The sequence below is a fragment of the Gavialis gangeticus genome, unplaced genomic scaffold (genome assembly GCF_001723915.1).
Source record: "Gavialis gangeticus isolate Ggan-Ray unplaced genomic scaffold, GavGan_comp1, whole genome shotgun sequence".
NCBI lineage: Eukaryota > Metazoa > Chordata > Crocodylia > Gavialidae > Gavialis > Gavialis gangeticus.
Window position 1 is genome coordinate 60801637 of NW_017729029.1, and position 17880 is coordinate 60819516.

Here is a 17880-nt window from a genome sequence, read left to right on the forward strand (position 1 = left end):
TCACTGTCGCCCAGGTGGTCACGCACTTGCAGCCCCCTCACCAGGTCATCTCCCGTGACCAGCACCAGGTCCAACAAGGCATCTCCCGTGGTGGAGCTGTGCACCTCCTGGGTAAGATGGAGGTCCTGCATTCTGGCTAAGAACCTGCGTGACTGAGTTGACTGAGTAGGTTCAGGCTAGACATCAGGAAGCACTATTTCACAGTCATGGTGGCTAGGATCTGGAACCAACCTTCAGGGGAAGTGGTGCTTGCTTCTACCCTGGGGGTCTTCAAAAGGAGGCTAGCTAATCACCTAGCTGGAATTGTTTGACCCCAGCATTCTTTTCTGCCCATGGCAGGGGGTCAGACTTGATGATGTGCTCAGTTCCCTTCTGACCCTACCAACCAAGAAACTATGAAACTATAATCAGCTCCTCCTGTTTGATTGATCAGCTGAGATGTGCTTGATAGGGCTGTGCGAAAAGGCACCATTCCATTTTGACTTGCGTTTTGATGGAACAGTGTTTTGTTTGAATATCATTTCAATTCAAATCTGCTGTCCTGTTTTGTTTCATCAAAACAGTTTCACTGTTTTGCCGTTTCACCCATAGGCTGTAATGGTGAAGCTCAAAACAGCCTTTAACTTTGTCATTTCTGGCCTGATGTGGATAAAACTTGCAGGAATGGTAGCCTCTTCTAAGGGCATGGAGCTTGCCAAGTTTCAAGGAGATAGGTGTAGGGGTTTCAGGGACACTACACCTCAAAGTCATGAAAGCAAAAACCTCATGTCACATGTACGTGTTAAGCCACAGTGGGGTCAAAACTGCAGGCCTGCAAAGCCTGCCAGCTGTCAAGGAGATAGGTGCAGGGGGAGTCTGGGTTCTGGGGCCCTTCACCTCTAGCTGCTGACAGGCAAAACTTGTGATGTGGGTGGGTGACACGGTGTGTATGTTAAGGTGCGCCCTCACTCAACTGACACCAAGGCTTTCAGAAAGCAGGGCAGTTCAAACAATGCTGCCTTTTATGCAGTTTTTCCATCCCTCCTCCAGAGCACTGGGATTGGATGGGACCTTAGGAAAGGATGACAGTCACTGGCCAGCTACACAGTCAGTAATGGGAGCAGTCTTCTACTCCCCCTGCTTCCTCCCTCTTCCCCCTCCCTCTCCTTACTTTAGTTTCTGTTTTCCTGCAGGCAAGCCCAGCTTGAGCTTTGAAACTTTGGAAATGTTTTGACTTGCCTCATTTCGTTTCAAGGCTGTTTTGAAGCTCTGTTTCATTCTGATTTTGCTGTTTTGAGCTCGAAATGAGTCGAAACAGCGTTTAAATGAAACTGCCAGAGAAATTTTTCACAACCCTAGTGCTTGACAAGCTAAGCTTGCATATCACCCCATTGACTGAAAGAAAAGATGGACTTTGTTTAAGTCCTCTTCTGGCAGTGATCTTTAGGCTGCTCAGTACAAGTGTACATTGCCTCTTGAACACTTATCTCCTGCTTCCTGGCTCCTCCTTCTCTTCTCTTCTTGGTGGTGCCTGCCTTTGAGACACGCTGGGCCCTTGAGGGAGCATTGCACCATGTGGAGGACAGCTGTCTCAAATACGCGCTCTGATGTCATGACCGGCCTGGGTGACCGGGCTGGCTTGGTGTCGGACTACGACTTCCAGCTTGTGCCGCGTCCTGGGCCCTCACCAGGCTGCTTTTTTGCTTTCCTTTTGTGTGGGAAGTTGAAGGTTTTGTTACATGTATGATTGGATGGAGCAGGGTACGAATTGTTTATTTATAGTTATGACCATGTGGCTGGCACTCCGACCACATAACTAGCATGTAAGATGCGATGTGGCGTGTAGCAAGGGTGTCTGTCACAGTGTGATGTTTTGAATGCAATGACATGGTGTTCTTGGTTTGATAGTAATTTGTTTGTTTTTTTGCTTTGTAAGCGGCCACACTTTTTGTATCCCTGAACCCCTGAATAAAGTAGTTAAAAAGTCAAAGTCTCTTCTCTTCTCTTCTCTTCTCTTCTCTTCTCTTCTCTTCTCTTCTCTTCTCACCCTCTCTCTTTCTTGCCACCTGGACCTGGTGGCCTCGGCGGCCTGCCCCTTCTGCCCAGGGGTGCTGGAAGAGGACATTTTGCATGCCTTCCTCGACTGCCCCCGGCTGCAGCTGCTCTTTGCCGCCCTCGGGGCACTGCTTTGGGCACTGGGCCAGGATTTATCAGAGGAAACCTACATCCACTCCTTCCTGTACTGGGCGGCTGAGCGGGCCGCAGTCAGTCTGACCAACTTCCTGGTGGGCCAGGCCAAGATGGCCACCCTGAAGAACCGGTGAAACCGGCTCAGCGGGACCGGGATGCATGATGCCCTGTAGCTTTTCTGCCTGCTGGTGCGGGCCCGCCTCTCTCCTGAATTTGAGCATGCAGACCTCAGGCGGACGGTGTCCACCTTTGAGGAACACTGAGCTGTCGACAGGGCACTGTGCCAAGTCAAGGTGGGATGCCTGCTCCTTGCCCTGTGACACCACCAGCTCCTCAAGATGCAGAGACACATCCAGTGAGCTGAGGCTTCGTGCTTTGTCCATGTGGGCCAACCCCTGATGTCCTGAGGCCCACCTGGGCGTCCCCACTTGCAGAACTGTATATATCTATATATGTACATACTTCTTTTGGTCTTTGTGGGTTTTTTTTGTTTTTTGTCTAGAATGTGTAGGCAGGCCTTGCAGGCCATGAGCCCAGGCCTTGTCCTTGAGGCCCAGATCTTCGGGCCAACCTATACATGATCTCTACTGCCCCCCATTTGATCATCGCCTGCTGGAATAAATGTTTCTTAAAAGTTAAAGTCTTTCTGTCTTTCTTTTTGCTTTAGGAGCAAGAGTTTTCATCACAGTTTTCATTCCAAATTCCCCCACCAGACCAATGGCTTGCTGGAAAGTGAGTGTAACTACAGGATATTGCCCTTAAAGTGGGTAGGTGATAAATGGTGGATGATGACAGCCTTCTTGTGGCTCATCCTGTTAAGCGGTCTTTTGACTTCTTGAATTTCTGAATTTTTGAATTCCTGGGTCTACAACTAATGTCACAAAAATGGTGGCCGAACACCTTCAACTGGCCTTCTGGTCAATGAAGCAAACCTCAAAATCGAAGTGATTCCTAGTTTCTGACTTGTCTTTTGGAGCCTGATGCTTGGCTGCTGACTCCTGGTTCCAATGTTGGTTTCTGCCTGCCATGGGTCCCACCCAGTCTCCTGCCTCCAAAACCTGGGTTTTGGTTGCTTCTGACTCCCCACAACAACCACTAGGCTAGACTGCCTGTGCTCCTGTTGTGTAACACCTGCCTTCTCAAAGGCCCCAAAGATGATATTGAAGGGGCCCCCAAGAGGACAATATAAGGAAAAACAAGAAGCTAAGGCAAGAGAGTGGGTATATTAGAAGTTTGCTATCAGCTCAGGTTTGTGAACCTTTATGGACTAAAGAAAACTGTTTATGAGTTTTCATAAAATCCAAATCCACCCTCATGTCAGATGAGTTCTGGTTTCTAGCTGCATTCTTTCCATATCCTTGCTACTACAAAGTTGCCTGCAGTTCTGGAATGCTATTCTAAACACTTATTAAACTCACAACTAAATTGCTTAAGTGGTAAAAAGAGTCTGAGGGAGCAACCCAGGCCATGGGATCAATCAATAAGCTAAATATTTTAATCTCTCTTTTGTGTGTGTCTGTGTGAACGGCTTCAGCATTTTTAATCTTCAGCCTAAAGTGAATCATTTAGCAGTGGGAACGAAGGCTTCAGCTATTTTTTCCCAGTGGGAACGTAATAACTTTACGTTCAGATTTGTCAGCAGACTGCTCATGTTTTCATGTGTATCTGAAATATTTTGCAGTCTCAGAAGGGTCATTATTACATTGGTGGTCAGTGATATAGTACATGACCAATTAATTTCTGTCAGAACATTCTGAACTTTCCTACAACAAAAGAACTATTTGTTATCAGCACCGATCGAGTTATTTTTATGTCATTAAAAATGATCCCCAGATGTTCACAAACTTCACACACAGTAAATGTCACAGTCCCTTCTTTGCAGTTTTTAATGGCACATTGTATTGAAAAGGGCTGGCTCCTTAGTGATACTGTAGCTATACAATTTTTAGAGCACTGGCATCTTGTTAAGAAACCTCTGGACTTTAGACTTAGAAACTGTTATAACCCCTCAAACACTTATCAATTACAGCATCCAGTCATAATTAAAAATATGACTGAAAGAACCATTAACCAAAACCTGTTTTTGATAACATCAGTGAAATATCAGATGCAACTGGCTCTACATAGTTGCTCAATAAGTGAAAAACAGTTCAAAGAGCCCTTCTGTCACTGTAATATTGCACTCCACCACTGAGCCAGCATTACTGTCTGCAGGGTAAGAGGTGGAGGGAGACTATCCATAACAAATGGAAAGTGGAGGAGGAATTCAGGCAGAGGCTAATTATCCCAACTGAAATTTGTCCAGGGAAATCAGTTCTAAGAAAGTGCCAGGGAATTTCTAATGACACCTTTTGAAAGCTCTTTATTTTAAAAGAGTCGAACAGAGGAATTTCTAATGACCAAAGAAAATCAAGAAATAGGCCTTGCATCTCTTCCCAGAAATGGAGCTTCCTCTATTGGTACCGCTTTTAGCTTAATGTTTGGTTGTTGTCTATACTGTGTTTTAAAACCTATGGCCAGTTGTCCTCAATTCAGTGGTAATTTGCTTTCTTTGTACATTATTTCCATTGTCCAAATTTGCTTCTGATTGCAGGTACTATAGTACTTATTTCTATTGCCACTGTATTAGTAAGCCTTTTCTATATAGTGCTGTGCCTAGTTGTTTTGTTCTGGTGGAAGTGGTGCAGCAGACCATTATCTGCCTCAACTTAGCAAAGCTTTAAATGATTTTTTTAAAACCTTGTCGTGAAATACATATTCATAGCACTAAAGGAGTAAGCCCATATTACCTCAGCCTGATACATAAGTACATGCAAGTGCCAGGCAAACTTCCCATATTGCTTTTTCAAAACACCATATTCTTATCTTTGATTACATATTTGCTATCTGAGAAGTCATAAAAAACAAAAACAAAAATAAACATCCATTAGGTTCCTAACTCTCAGGAAAATCAATATGACCAAACTTGATGGCTTCCTTTCCTGAGCACTTTTATGTCATGTATGCAAGCTGATCCATTGAATAAATAATATGCATGGTTCCATTCAACACCGCCAAAATCTGTGGTGGATAAAATGTTTGTTATCTGTGAGTACTTGGGGAGTGACACTCCCTTCATACATTATTTTAGCAGTTGAATGCACTATTGGAATCACATTCAAGTCTTCCCTCACCACCACCAAGCTACTCCCCTTAAAATGGCACTTGCAAAAAAATGCTGTTTTTTCTAATGTGAGGGGCAAGGATTATTTTGTGGGGGGGAGAATATCTTTTATTGGATTAACTGCACGTTTGGGAGAGATTTTAGACAACCTTTGGGCACAAAGCACACTCAGAAAGTAGAATGTCATCTAGAAGAGCTCATGGCTAGGGGCCTGTTTATTTTGCAGTTTTGTAGATACGTGGAAATGGGAAAATCTGGGATTGTCCATGAAATCCATGAAATCAACAAAAAAGAACCTAATAAAATTAAAATGCTGGCTCCCCAATGGGAGCCACTGGTCCTTACTGCTAGGAGGGGAAGGTGTTGACTGGTGGGGCAGCATGAAGCACAGCAAATGACATAGTGCTGCCCCATCATCCCTCTTCCCCTCACTGTAGCCTCTCTGCCAATCAGTGCCAAGGGGATGGGAGGGGGCTTCATGAAGGGCAGCTAGCAGTCAAGATGGCAGACACCCCTCATCCCTTCTCCCCATCTCCCCCCTGCCCCCCCAGCATCTTTCTATCTATCAGCACATAGTTTCGATGACAGAATCTGGTAAACTGGCTTGAGATGTCCCATATTCTGGGATAGATATGTATAAGATGAAGATTTTGACAGCTTCATTGTGGGAAATGTTCATTGTGGTAGGAGTGGAACTGAATTAACAAGTTTTGCATTTCTTATTAAGGTATGGTTGTCTCTCATTAGGTTTCTATTGATCAAGGGGGAGTTTGCCTCTGATTATGAGTTGGGTGAGGTTTGGGGGGTATTTGAAAGCCAGAAGTGGGAGTGGGGGGAGCAAGACGGGTGGGAATACTTATCTCAAGGTCTGATCTATTAGAGTGTAAGTTGTAATTGTTTAATTAACCCTCTTATCAGCTTCAATGTAGAGTGCTATGTGTTAACTAGGGGGTTTACTTTTGGAATTGTAGTAATTTAATGTGGGTATTTGGGTGCCTCTTTTAAAGATACAGGCATATCTTTACTGTAGGTACTGCACAGGTACTGCATCTTCTTTGCTGGAGTATCCTTGCTGCATAAAGGCAGTTTTCAGGTTGGTGAGGTGGGTGTCACAAGTATACCCCTCAAAGCAGATGCAGTGGTATTTTAGGGCCTGAATATAGATTATGAGTATTCTCCTTAGAGAAGACACAGTGTTACCTGAGTATAAATTATAGCTTCTTAGTGTTCTTGGGATAATTTCCAGTTTTATGGACCTAACTATGGTCATCTATTGTTTTTTTGTATTAAGTGTTTGTAGGGTGCAATCCTGAATGTGGATCATGGTTCCTAGAAAGTTGATATTAGTGTAGAAGTATTTCTGGAAGAATTTGAGCAAAGGGTGGTCATTGTTGAATCTGTGGTGGAAATCAATAAGCAAGTGCAGGTGTTCAGTCCAGATGATGAAAATATCATTATATATAATACAGGTATTGTGCAGGTTTGTTGTGCATTTTTCTAAACATTCCTTTAATACCATAAAACAAGTAGCAGTGAAGACAAATACAGAGACTGGAATCAGTGCGACAGTCTAGGGCTAAGTACAGACAGCCAGAAAGCCAGAAGTGGAATCAATTCAATTTTCACAGTTTTCTCTAAGCACCATAGTTTGGACACATAACAAACTGAATTCACATTCACTTTTCAGTTGGGAAAGGCAGCCAGATACCTGCATTCACAGGCAATGCATAGGAGGGGCACAGGGGGGGCATGTGCCCCTCCGAGAGTGCTGGTGCCCCCCGACAGCGAGCGCTCTGGCTGGTAGGGGGCATGGAGAATGCTAGTGCCCCCCTCGAAATTGGCTCTGCTGGTAGCATGTTGGTGGCAGAAGTGTCGCATGTGGAAGTGCAACTGGCTGCTTGGCAACCAGCCGCTGGGGGCCTCCCCCCGGTCACTGGCTGGCTGCTGGGGGACCCCCCAGTTCCCTTTGGGGAGCACTTCCCCTAGTCATGCCCTGCTGGGACCACCCCAGACTCAGGAGGCACCAGTCACTCATGCCTGCACTGGTCTAGGTGAGAAGCTGGGAGATGCTAGAGCACAATTTCTAGCCTGCCAGCCATTGCTGAGCCCAGTGGGGACCATCCCTGATTGGCTGCTCAACACATGCCCCCAACCCCCATGCTGTCTCCTCCATAGGGGGGAAGCCTCCCCCCTGGCCAGGTGACAGCCCCTGCAGCCAAGCGTCTGCCAATGTGGGGGGAGCCCCACACCTCAGGGGTCCCCTGAGCCCTAGTCTGCCCTGCCATAAGAGCAGAGAGGGATTCACTCCACTCCCTCCTCCATAAGGTCAGGAAGATCAGGGGCAGGGATCCCGGGCCAGGGTTGGGGAAGACCCTAAGGGGGAGCACCACCCCACATGTGGGCATATTACTGGCTTGGGAGGGGGGCTGGCGTCAGCCTGGGGCTCTGCTCCCCTCTCTCACCTGTGAGGATGGGGCTTAGCCATGGCCTGACTGCATGGGGAGGGTGTGGGGGAGGGCAATCTCCCTCTGCTCCTGCTGAAACACAGACCAGGGCTTGAAGGACCCTAGGCTGGGGCTGGGGGCTCTTTCCCCTTACCTTCCCCGCTAGTTGCCCTGCAGGTCTGATAGGTGCAGGCAGCATGCAGGCTGTGGGGCATAGACAGAGGCTTTACTGCCTCTGCTCTGTGCCAGCCCTGGGGTGGGGCCAGCTAGGCACTGGGCTGCAGCGGCAGTGTGAGCCATGTTCCAGCAGGCTGCCCTGTAAGTGGGGATAACTGGGGGCTGCATAGCATCCTGGGATGCTGGGGGCCTGTGGAAGGAATCTGGGATTGATGTTCGATAGACCAGTCTAACCTGAAGTGACTCAATGTGATACTACATCCATCCAGGTCTATCTTAAACTAGGTTTGGCCATTTTGAAACCAGTCTATGTGCATTGAACCTCTGCTCTGTTACAAGTTTAGACTAGTTTCCAATCACTTATATTGGTTTATGTGTAATTTCTGTCCCTAGCCTAGGAAGCCAGTTTACTGAGGCTCAGTTCACTTTTAAAATAAAGCTTTGATGTGAATTATGGGGCTAGATTAATTGAAGCTTTACTGACTTGGCCCACAGTTTTGTTTTTTTTTTCTTCGCTGTTTTATGTGGACTTGACTTGGAAACCTGAAGGCAGCCACAAATGGACGGCTCTGACTGTTTCTCTTAGATTAGAGAGTTTACTTTTCATTTCTTATGTTTAAATCTCTTAACCATATTATGATGATGATGTGAGATAATGCTAATACAAATGAGTAGTTTGGCTGGTTATGAGCCTGGGAAGTCATGAAGGCAGGGAGCTTTTAGGACATTGCAAGTCAGGTCAGGTACTTTCAAATTTAAATGCTTACAATTCTCCAGAGTTTAAACAAACTAGTGGCTGTGACAGAAACAGTCAATCTAAGGAGTCACCCATGACAACGACTGTGTACTGGGTTAGTGAATGATTTAGATGATACATCTCTTGGTGTTTACACTGCTCTGGTGCTGATGTTTTCTAAAGAAGTTACTAATGAGAGGAAATCAGAATAAAGAATGATATTCTCTCTTTCTTCCTTAGTCATTTTTTGTTTTGAACACAGCAAAAGCAAAAAAACTGAGCTCCTGTTTAATAGTAAATGTGAGTTAATGTTCTAGTAAGAAAGAGACATTAATGATGCAGCTAACCCAAAGGCAAAAATTTATTCTGGACAGATCCATTTATTATTTAAGGATCAACAGTATGTTTGGGGCTGCACAGAGAAAAAAAAACAAACCAAAAAAAACCCAAAAACAAAGCTTGAGACTGTTCTGAAGAGCTTGCATTCAAAGGGAAAGATTTTCAAAAGTGCAAATAGCAAGTTAGGAGCCTAACTTCCATTGAAAAATCAATAGATCCACACTAAACAACATTCTTTTGCCAGCATTTTTATAATATAACTGAATGGTAATCTATTAAAAAAACAGCAAGTGCTGTTTTGGCTACTGGGAAATAAGTGATGGCTATTAGGAAGAGAAGGCTAATTGAAACATGCACATCTATCAGTTGGTAGTTTGGGAGCATCCATAAGAAGGCAGTGTTATTGAAAGAGGAAGGAACACTATCTCAGGTGAGACAAAGACCTCCAGAGAGAGGATACTTTTCTTCTGATCATGGTGTGCGCTTGTCCAGTTACTGTTAAATCTAATAAAATAAAGGAATGAAACCCGCAGAAAATATAAAGACTGTTCCCAAAGTGTATTATAATTTCTTAACTAGTAGATAGGGAGTCTTCACCTTATGTTCATTTCGTGATCATAAATCCATAGTTCTTTTAAACTGGATTAAAAAATGTTTGAGGCTGATGCACGAGATGCAGCGAGACTAGTCTGCCTGGCAAAGGCATTCTGTTACTGAGAGATGAACACATACTATTTGTAGCTGTTCTAAGATCAGGATTAATTATTTTATAACATTTAAAAAGCTACAAAGAGCAAGCTGCAAAAGAAATCACTGCTTAGTGACCAAGTCAAGCTTTTACTATGCACCATACATTTTCAGATGTAGAAATTGTGATGTGTTGATATCCTCTAGAGACAGTTCTTTCTAGTGTAGCCTGACCTGATTTACTTCACTGCATTCCAAACTTCTTTTTATCTGCTCAGAAGCAGATCCTTGAAGTGCCTTGGTGTAGCAGGGAATAGTTAAAAAGCTAATTCTTTCCAGGGCTTAATTCCTTGCAGTTTCACATACCAACACATATGTATGGTAGATCATACATGATGCATTTGGGGAATGAGCAAACATGCAAGCAATGAGAGTAAAAATGTCCCTTGCTCAATATATGGTATATAAAGATTTAGATTGCATTTTATATACATATTTACTTTCCTCCCCCGCCACCAGAAAGCAACCTTAGAAAGTCTCTTCCTTCCTCCCCCTTCTCCATCTCCCCCCCAGCCCCCCCCAAAAAAAACCCCTTAGAAAGTGTTTGTAGATTATTTAGTTTCATCTTCTGGAATTAGAACAAGTTGTTACATAACATCCAGTTTTCATATTTTTTTTGATCATTGCTATGGTGATTGTCCCTGGAAAATTTCCATTGTCATTTTGTTTGGCAAATGCTAAGCACTGTGATATCAGGGTAGAAGAGGCAGTTTTTGTGGTGGGGGATGCTTAAGGGGTTGGGGGTTTTTTTGTTTGCTTAAACAAACAGAGCCCAGTTACAGCAGTGCTGAATGTAGTCCAAGTGGATCATCTAGATATTCTGTAGCCCAACTCTTGAATATGCTTTTAAATAGCTATCAGAAGGAATACAAGAGAGACTGAAGATCTTTTACCCCCAACCCTTGCTCAGGGGAATAGTTTTTACTCAGACCAGTAGTCCAGTCAGAATCAATGGGACTGCTTGCATTAGTGAAGGATGCAGGATCAGGTCCCTGAGCAAGTGGCAGAGAAATAAAAAATATACCATTGCCCAGCAATATACCTTCCAGCCTGAGGCTGGAAAAAACTTTCCGTGTGGTTTCTTTGTACCTTCTGTGTGTGTTTATTCCTCTGAGTTACAACTAGGAACTGACAAAAAATAGATAGTACCAGGTGTGGTGGTCACATTGTCTGCTAGTAAACGTATCAACCACAAAATTATTTGAATTTATAATGAAATACTATTATCTTTGTTGTTTTCCTTGTTTCAACTTGAGATCTGCAGGAATTGCATGTTACATATTGTGGTATGGTATTTGCTTATTTTATCTTTCATTTTGTAATTTGCATGGGCAAATTTAAGTTAAAAAAGCTTGATTGCATGATTGGCATTTCAATGTATTGGAAATTACAAATGGGCTAAAATCAGATCTGTGGATCCAAACACAATCTAAAATCTGGATTTAGATTCAGATTTCTGATTTACAGTTTGGAGATTTCATTAGCTGAGCCTCCCCCCAACCCCTGCAACGCCTACTCTTCATTCATAGAGGATTTTGTGATTTCTTGTATAGGAGTGACAACATATTTCCCACAAGCTAATTTTGATTATAGATACTGAAAAGAACAGTGTAAATATAAACATCATGGAACTTGGAAAAAAAATCACTTGATTTTAGTCCAGTCTTGAAATACAGACCTTGTTTGAAACGGTTCTCAAATCTGGCCGGCTTTCAAGAGAAACTAATCCACAAGAGAAACTGATTTTTGCTTTGTGCATTGAATTTATGGCCCATTTGTATTTTATTTCTCTGCTTCTGACATGAAAGCAGGTGAAGCTGGTGGGTTTGACTGAGTTTTGTTTTGAGATTTTGTATTTCTTTCTGTTTGAGAGGAATGCAAATCAAGATAGATAGAAACCAAAGGAGATATTTGCATGAACTCCTATAAGGCTAAACATCACTTTAACAAAACTTATGTCCTGAATCTTGTATTTTTGCTCCCATAAATTCATTAATGTGCTTTTAAAGTAAGTAGATAATGCCCGGTGGAAAACTTAATCATAATTACCTTTTATAAATAACAAGTAATATTATTACTGTTATTAATAATAATACATGAAAACCCTATCTGCATAGGCTACCTAATCTCTTTAGTACAAGAGGGCTCTATCCCCTGCCTTTGGATCAGATCCGCCCCACAGAGCAGCGTCATCCTGCTCATGGGGCTCCCCAAGGCTCCACAGATTTGGCAGTGGGAGAGCAGTCACAATGTTGATTGCTGCTCCCCTGCTGCCAAATTTCCAGACCCATGGGGAACCCTGTAGGCTGAATAATATGGCCTTGCATACCAGATTGGGCCAGTGACCAGCCAGACCAAGGCGTGTGGGATTGGGCCAGATCCCGGCCTATGAGATTGGGCCTGCATGCAGTCAGATTTCGGCCTGTGGATTCGGGCCAGTGTGCGGCCATATTTTGGCATGTGGTTGGATCTGGGCATGTGGGACTGAGCCCATTGACTGACCCCATGTGCTGAACCTGCATGGGTTCTGGCCCGTAGACCAACCTTGTGCCATTCATCCTGCCCACAAGGCCAGAAAGTTTGCTCCGTTGCTAGTGGACCTGGACAACTGGAATGACTCTGTGGAACTTCAAGTATTGTGGGAACATTCAGCACCTAAAAATACATATGCTATAGCTGATCTACAGGTTACCTTTATGTTGTTCAGACTATAGTAGCTGTTTGATGATAGGATAGAATGGTATAGAGTTACTTTTATTTGCTTGACTAGATTTTGGCTAAGAGAAGAATAGGCAAGAAAACGTCACAAGGTGTGAACCATTTTAGAAAGCTTAGGAAAGATGGATTGAAAAAATTGGGTAAAGTTTGCAAGGTCTCCTGGAGTACATTTAGTGGTTTTATGCTAATTTTAGACAAGACACAGCTTATATAGGGTATAAGAATAGGTATATGAATATTAATTAGAGTAGTAGCACCTATAAGGAATGGTTTTATTTATTTATTTATTTTTACCTTATTTGGTAAGCTTTCTGATATTTCAACCAAGCCATAGAGAATAAAAACTGGGCCCACTTTGGCATTTTTGCTCTTTGGTCTTGAACTACAATTCTTGCTGAATTGGCCACTTACAAGGGTACCTAGTTAACACTGTTTAGCAATTTAGTTTTTGAAATTCAGGTAAGAAAGTCCTTCCTCTAACCAGCTGGCTACCCATTAGAGTCTTTTTGAGGCTTTGGGATTTGGTGATTTTAAGATTAAATTCCTTTCAACAACAACAAGATTATTGTGCCTTTAGATCAATGTTCATTTTATAAATTTTAATCAGTTTCTTGATATGCCTTACCTTTAATGTTTAATCATTTTCTAAATATTTCTTCTGTATTTTGTTACTGAATTTGCTATTAAAACTGTAGGTACTCTTGGGTGCATCTATGTGTGAATATTAATGTGATGCAATAAATTCCAGTGCACTTTGTGCCACATTGAGTGCAGCATTTTGAGGTAGGGGTGCAGCCCCAGCTGGCAGGGAGTCCTGAGGGTGTAGATGCACCCCTTATGTTGCAAGCATTTAATTTTGATGAGACCTAGTTCTTTGAACATTTCTTGGTTCTCAGAATGCATCTAAAGGTGAAAAACTGAAAACATATTCTTTATTGGCATGAATTTATATCAGAAATGGATAAACTCCTTCATTAAAATAAGAACTGACTCAACCTTTCATCAGAACCTAAACCAATTCTGAGGCTGAAATGCATGCTGTTAGCATTGTTTAACTCTGGTGATCATGAGTTTTTGGCACTACCCCATTTCTATAAGGGCAGCAAGCAATTATTGCTGAAATACTATGACAGCAGCTATTCTAGAGGTATTTCTGAACCAAGCTTTGCCAGTTTCATATAAATGCCAAGCTTTATGAGATTTCTTGCCCTATATCTAGGCTGCAGGGGTTCAAGCTAGTTCACAGTATTTTCTGCTGGGAATCTGTGCTTTGGGGTTAATGCCTCTCAGACACTGTAGACTGGGCAAACATTTGGGATCACAGAAAGATTCTGAGGCAGAGACTCAGAGCTTAGCAGGAAGGCAATACCATATAGATTTTACAGAATTAGTACCACTGACTAACAAGCTGTGTTCAACAAAATGGGTCATTAAGGAATGACAGAAAATGGACTTCATTTACTGCATGTTGTTTGTATACATGGCCGCTATTCCATTGACTGTATGAAAATGAATATTTTTCACTGTATTAACTTTTTTTGTTTTTCTCATCTAATTTCACTGTTTTCCCATTTCAGAGGGTGCAGTTTGAGTCATGCCTGCAGATTATAGATTATCTCTATAGAGTCATGTGAGTGAGCTGGCTATACAGACTTAGAAAGAGGAGTCTCTTTTTCCTTTTTTCACTTTCCAGTAATCCAAGCAATGTGGCTCAGATGATAGGAAAATTTGTGGTAGGTTAAAGTAAAACTGAAATCATTTATAAGAAGCATAGCTATTCTCCATTTAATCTTCAGGCTCACAATTTACCATGTAGGAAGGAATCAAGATTCATAACCTAGAAAGACAGATCTAGAGGAGGTGGATGTCGATTATGGAAATCAGTGGGTCACTACAGTACTGTTGAATTAGCATTCAGGTTTGCCAAATCATCTACCAAAAGGGGGGAGGACAAGGAATCAAGAGATCTTTGGCTTTTGCCACAGTTTTTCTGTTTGATCTGGAGCAACTCAGTTATACTCTTTGTGCCTCAAATCCTGTACTTGCAGTACTATATGTTGCGGCATAATTGTATCTTAATATTTATAAGATTATTTGAGAATTATGTTATCTAATAATAATCTCTCTCTTTCTCCTTCTCTGAGGGCATATCTACATAGCAGTCAGAGAAGTAAAGTGGGGTCTATTAGCTCTCACTGGGCTCCATGCTGCTTTGGTTAGACTGGTACCAGCATCCAACCTAGCTACTTAAAAGCTTGCTTGGGTATCTCAACAGCACAATGCTTTGTTTTATATTACCACATACCACCACAATATCTGGGCACCTCCTGTGTAAACAGCATGGCAGTAGTCCTCCACAGCATAGTTAATAGCAATAGCAAAGTCCCCAGTGGCCAAAGCAGGGTCTCTGGCACTTCTGAAGTTAAAACTCTTTGTTTGCTAGGGGTTGTTTTGAGAGCAAGAGGAAAACAGAATAAGAATACAAGAAGTGTTTGAGTTGGTAGTGTCCCTTATGGTAAAGGGACTTTACAGGGAGGAAGAGGTTTTTACAATATTACCTAAAGATGATCAAACTCTGGATTCACCTGATCTCCTCTAAAAGATTGCTCCACAGTTGGAGCCACTCAGAGGTTCCCCTCTTCTTGCATGATTCCTCCAGGCTTTTTAATTTCTGTTGTCCTGAGGAACAGCAACTTGGCCTACTATTTGCAACTCTTCCTCTTTCTCATTAGCACTGCTTTTGTCAGGCTTTAGTCTGAGCCAGCTATTCTTCCCATGAACTTTCTGACATTTTAATAGTGGCAATCATCGCATGAAGTTGGAATGACATCTGTATAATAAAAGGCATTATTAGGTTAATATTGGTCATCAAGCCATGGCATCTCCCTTTTTCTCCTACTGATTTCATAGAGGTATCCAAGAAAAGTGGGCAGAGTCTGGATTCTTGAGGGACCCTGCAGGTGTGAGCTTTTGGAGAGGAGGAGAGATTACCTATAACTAGATCTGGTTGGGCATTCTTGGTAGGAAGGATCTTCCCACTCAAAGCGTCTTTTTTGCAAAATAGAAACTTTCTGCAGATAAATTCCAGTTTTAATGAAAAATGTTAATTTTCTTTTGGAAATACTGACCTGACCACTCCCTTGCTGCCTGCCTGTGAAGTTGTCAATTCCACTTCCTTTCAGGGCTGCTTGAGAATGAAGCTTTTGACTTTCTGCTTCACTGACTCTCAGTCACCCCATTTCCTTCCCAGCCCACACACAGAAGACAAAACACCAAGATATCCAGCTTCCACATCTCCTACAGATCTAACAACTATGGATGTAGAAAGCTAGGTGGTTTAAAGAGGCTAGAGCTGAACCCTAGACCCAGCTGGTCCCCGTCAGAAGATCAGGGCAATTCATCCCCTGAACAAGCACTACCTGCAGCAAGCCCAGACCAGTGTCCTGGTCCTAGGTGGGCTGAGTGAGGCACTCCAGCCAGCCAGTCCCATGAAGCTGCAGGAAACAGGCCCCACTCACTCCAGCCCTTAACAGCCAGACCCACTCTGCAGTATCATTTTCTGAACATCAGAAGAATTTTTTGCTCCTGACCCTCTATGCTCTGGTTCTCCAGTTTTGACTCCTGGATGTGACTCTAGCTTCTGGTTCTGATAGGACCCTTGGACTTCCATGGTTTTGGCTTTCTGCCCTTGTTTATGGTTCAACTCCCAGCTCTGGCTTTAGGTTTCTAATCCTGGTTAACCCTCAGCTTGCCCTGTCTCAGCCTCCAGCTTTTGACCCTGGTCTGTCTTGAGTTTGGCAACAGCTCCTGGTTCTAGTTCCCAGCCCTCCGTACCCCAGCTCTTGGGAAACCAAGCTGGACTGCACCTGTGTTTCAGGTGCCTAACCACTAGGCAAGACCACTCATACCCCAGTTTCTAACAGGTAGAGCATTCTGCCTCTGGTAGCCTGCCTAGAGGCTTGTGAATTGCACTTGAAGGAAGTATGCAAATCACAGAAAAAAGGACAACGTGATTAGTGGAAGAGCAAAACCTTCCAAAAAGAAAGTTGTTATGATCTGTAGGGTGAAGAAAGATAATCAGGGAGATTATAATATGCCATGAAATCAGTATCTTTGTTCAGTCTCTGATTCTTAGTGTCCAGCCAGCTGATGCATTTTTGTTCCCAGGCTTGCATTTTGAAGGTGTTTTGTAAATTTAGTTAAGTCAAAGTGGTTGCTCTGTGAAAAGTGTACTCCTATGTGTGTTTGTTTGTCTCTGTCATTAATCTTTTTCCTGTGATCATTCATTCTAGTGTACAGTTTTACTCTAGTTTCATTCACAATTTACATGAGAGCATTGGCGCACTAGATCAGAGATGCTGCTTTTTGGGACAGGTGTTTTGGTTGTAGACTCTCCCTCTGCCTGAAGAAGGGTGTTTGTACCTGAAAGCTTGCAAAGAACAATTTTCCCAGCTATTTAGTTGGCCTAATAAAAGATATCACATCTACCCAAAGAACCTTGTCTGCATTTTGGAACAAGCGTGTGTAAGATTCATGGATTCTGATGGGCTCACTTTGGAGGGTACTGATTGTTGTACTAGTAGAGATGTGCAGACATGTTTTGTATCTATTCTTAAGGCAAGGCTGTGTACTGTTTGCTGTCCATTGAACAGCAAGGATTTTACTTCTGGTGATCAATTGGGCAAAGTTAGGCATTTGTTTGCAAGCCAGGAGCAGGGAGACTGGGAATATTTCACTCAAGGTCTGTTCTTGTTAAGGTAGTCTGTGTCTTGTAGAAAGCTCCCTCTTTGAGTGACAGTTGGTTTTAGTATGGTTTTATGAATCCTGATAGCTCCACTGTGATGGTGCTGTATTTGGATATGATAGTCTGCCAGGGTTACTTTGTTTGTGAATCTTTTGGGAGCATATTGAAAGTTCCTGGGGTAGGAGAGTAGAGGATTAGTGGACATAGTTTTTCCTGAAACTGGTATGGAAAGCATTTGAGAATATTTTCCAGTTCTAGAGCAAATCGTGTGTGGGCTTCTTCTCAAGTTCTTTATAGCATTTGGTATTGGAGAGTTGGATTCATTGATATGATCTTGGTGGTTGTCTGCTGGGTTAACTTCTCTATTGTTATTGGCTTTATCAGCTGTATGGCTTTTCTGTCTGAGAGAGAGGTTATTGTTGTTTTCTGCCTGCTGCTTGGTTTGCAGCTGCCATTCAGTCTGCATTCAGGGCCAGCCCCTTCCCAGCAGGAAGAGGCTTATTCCACTGGATGCTGACCTGAGCTCAGACTGAGTGGCGGCTGTGGCTGGGCTGGGCAGACTAGGCTACAGTGCCCCAGGGGCCAAACAGGAAAACCTGTTCCCTTCCCCCACAGGGGACCTACATGTGGCATCTGGCCCTGT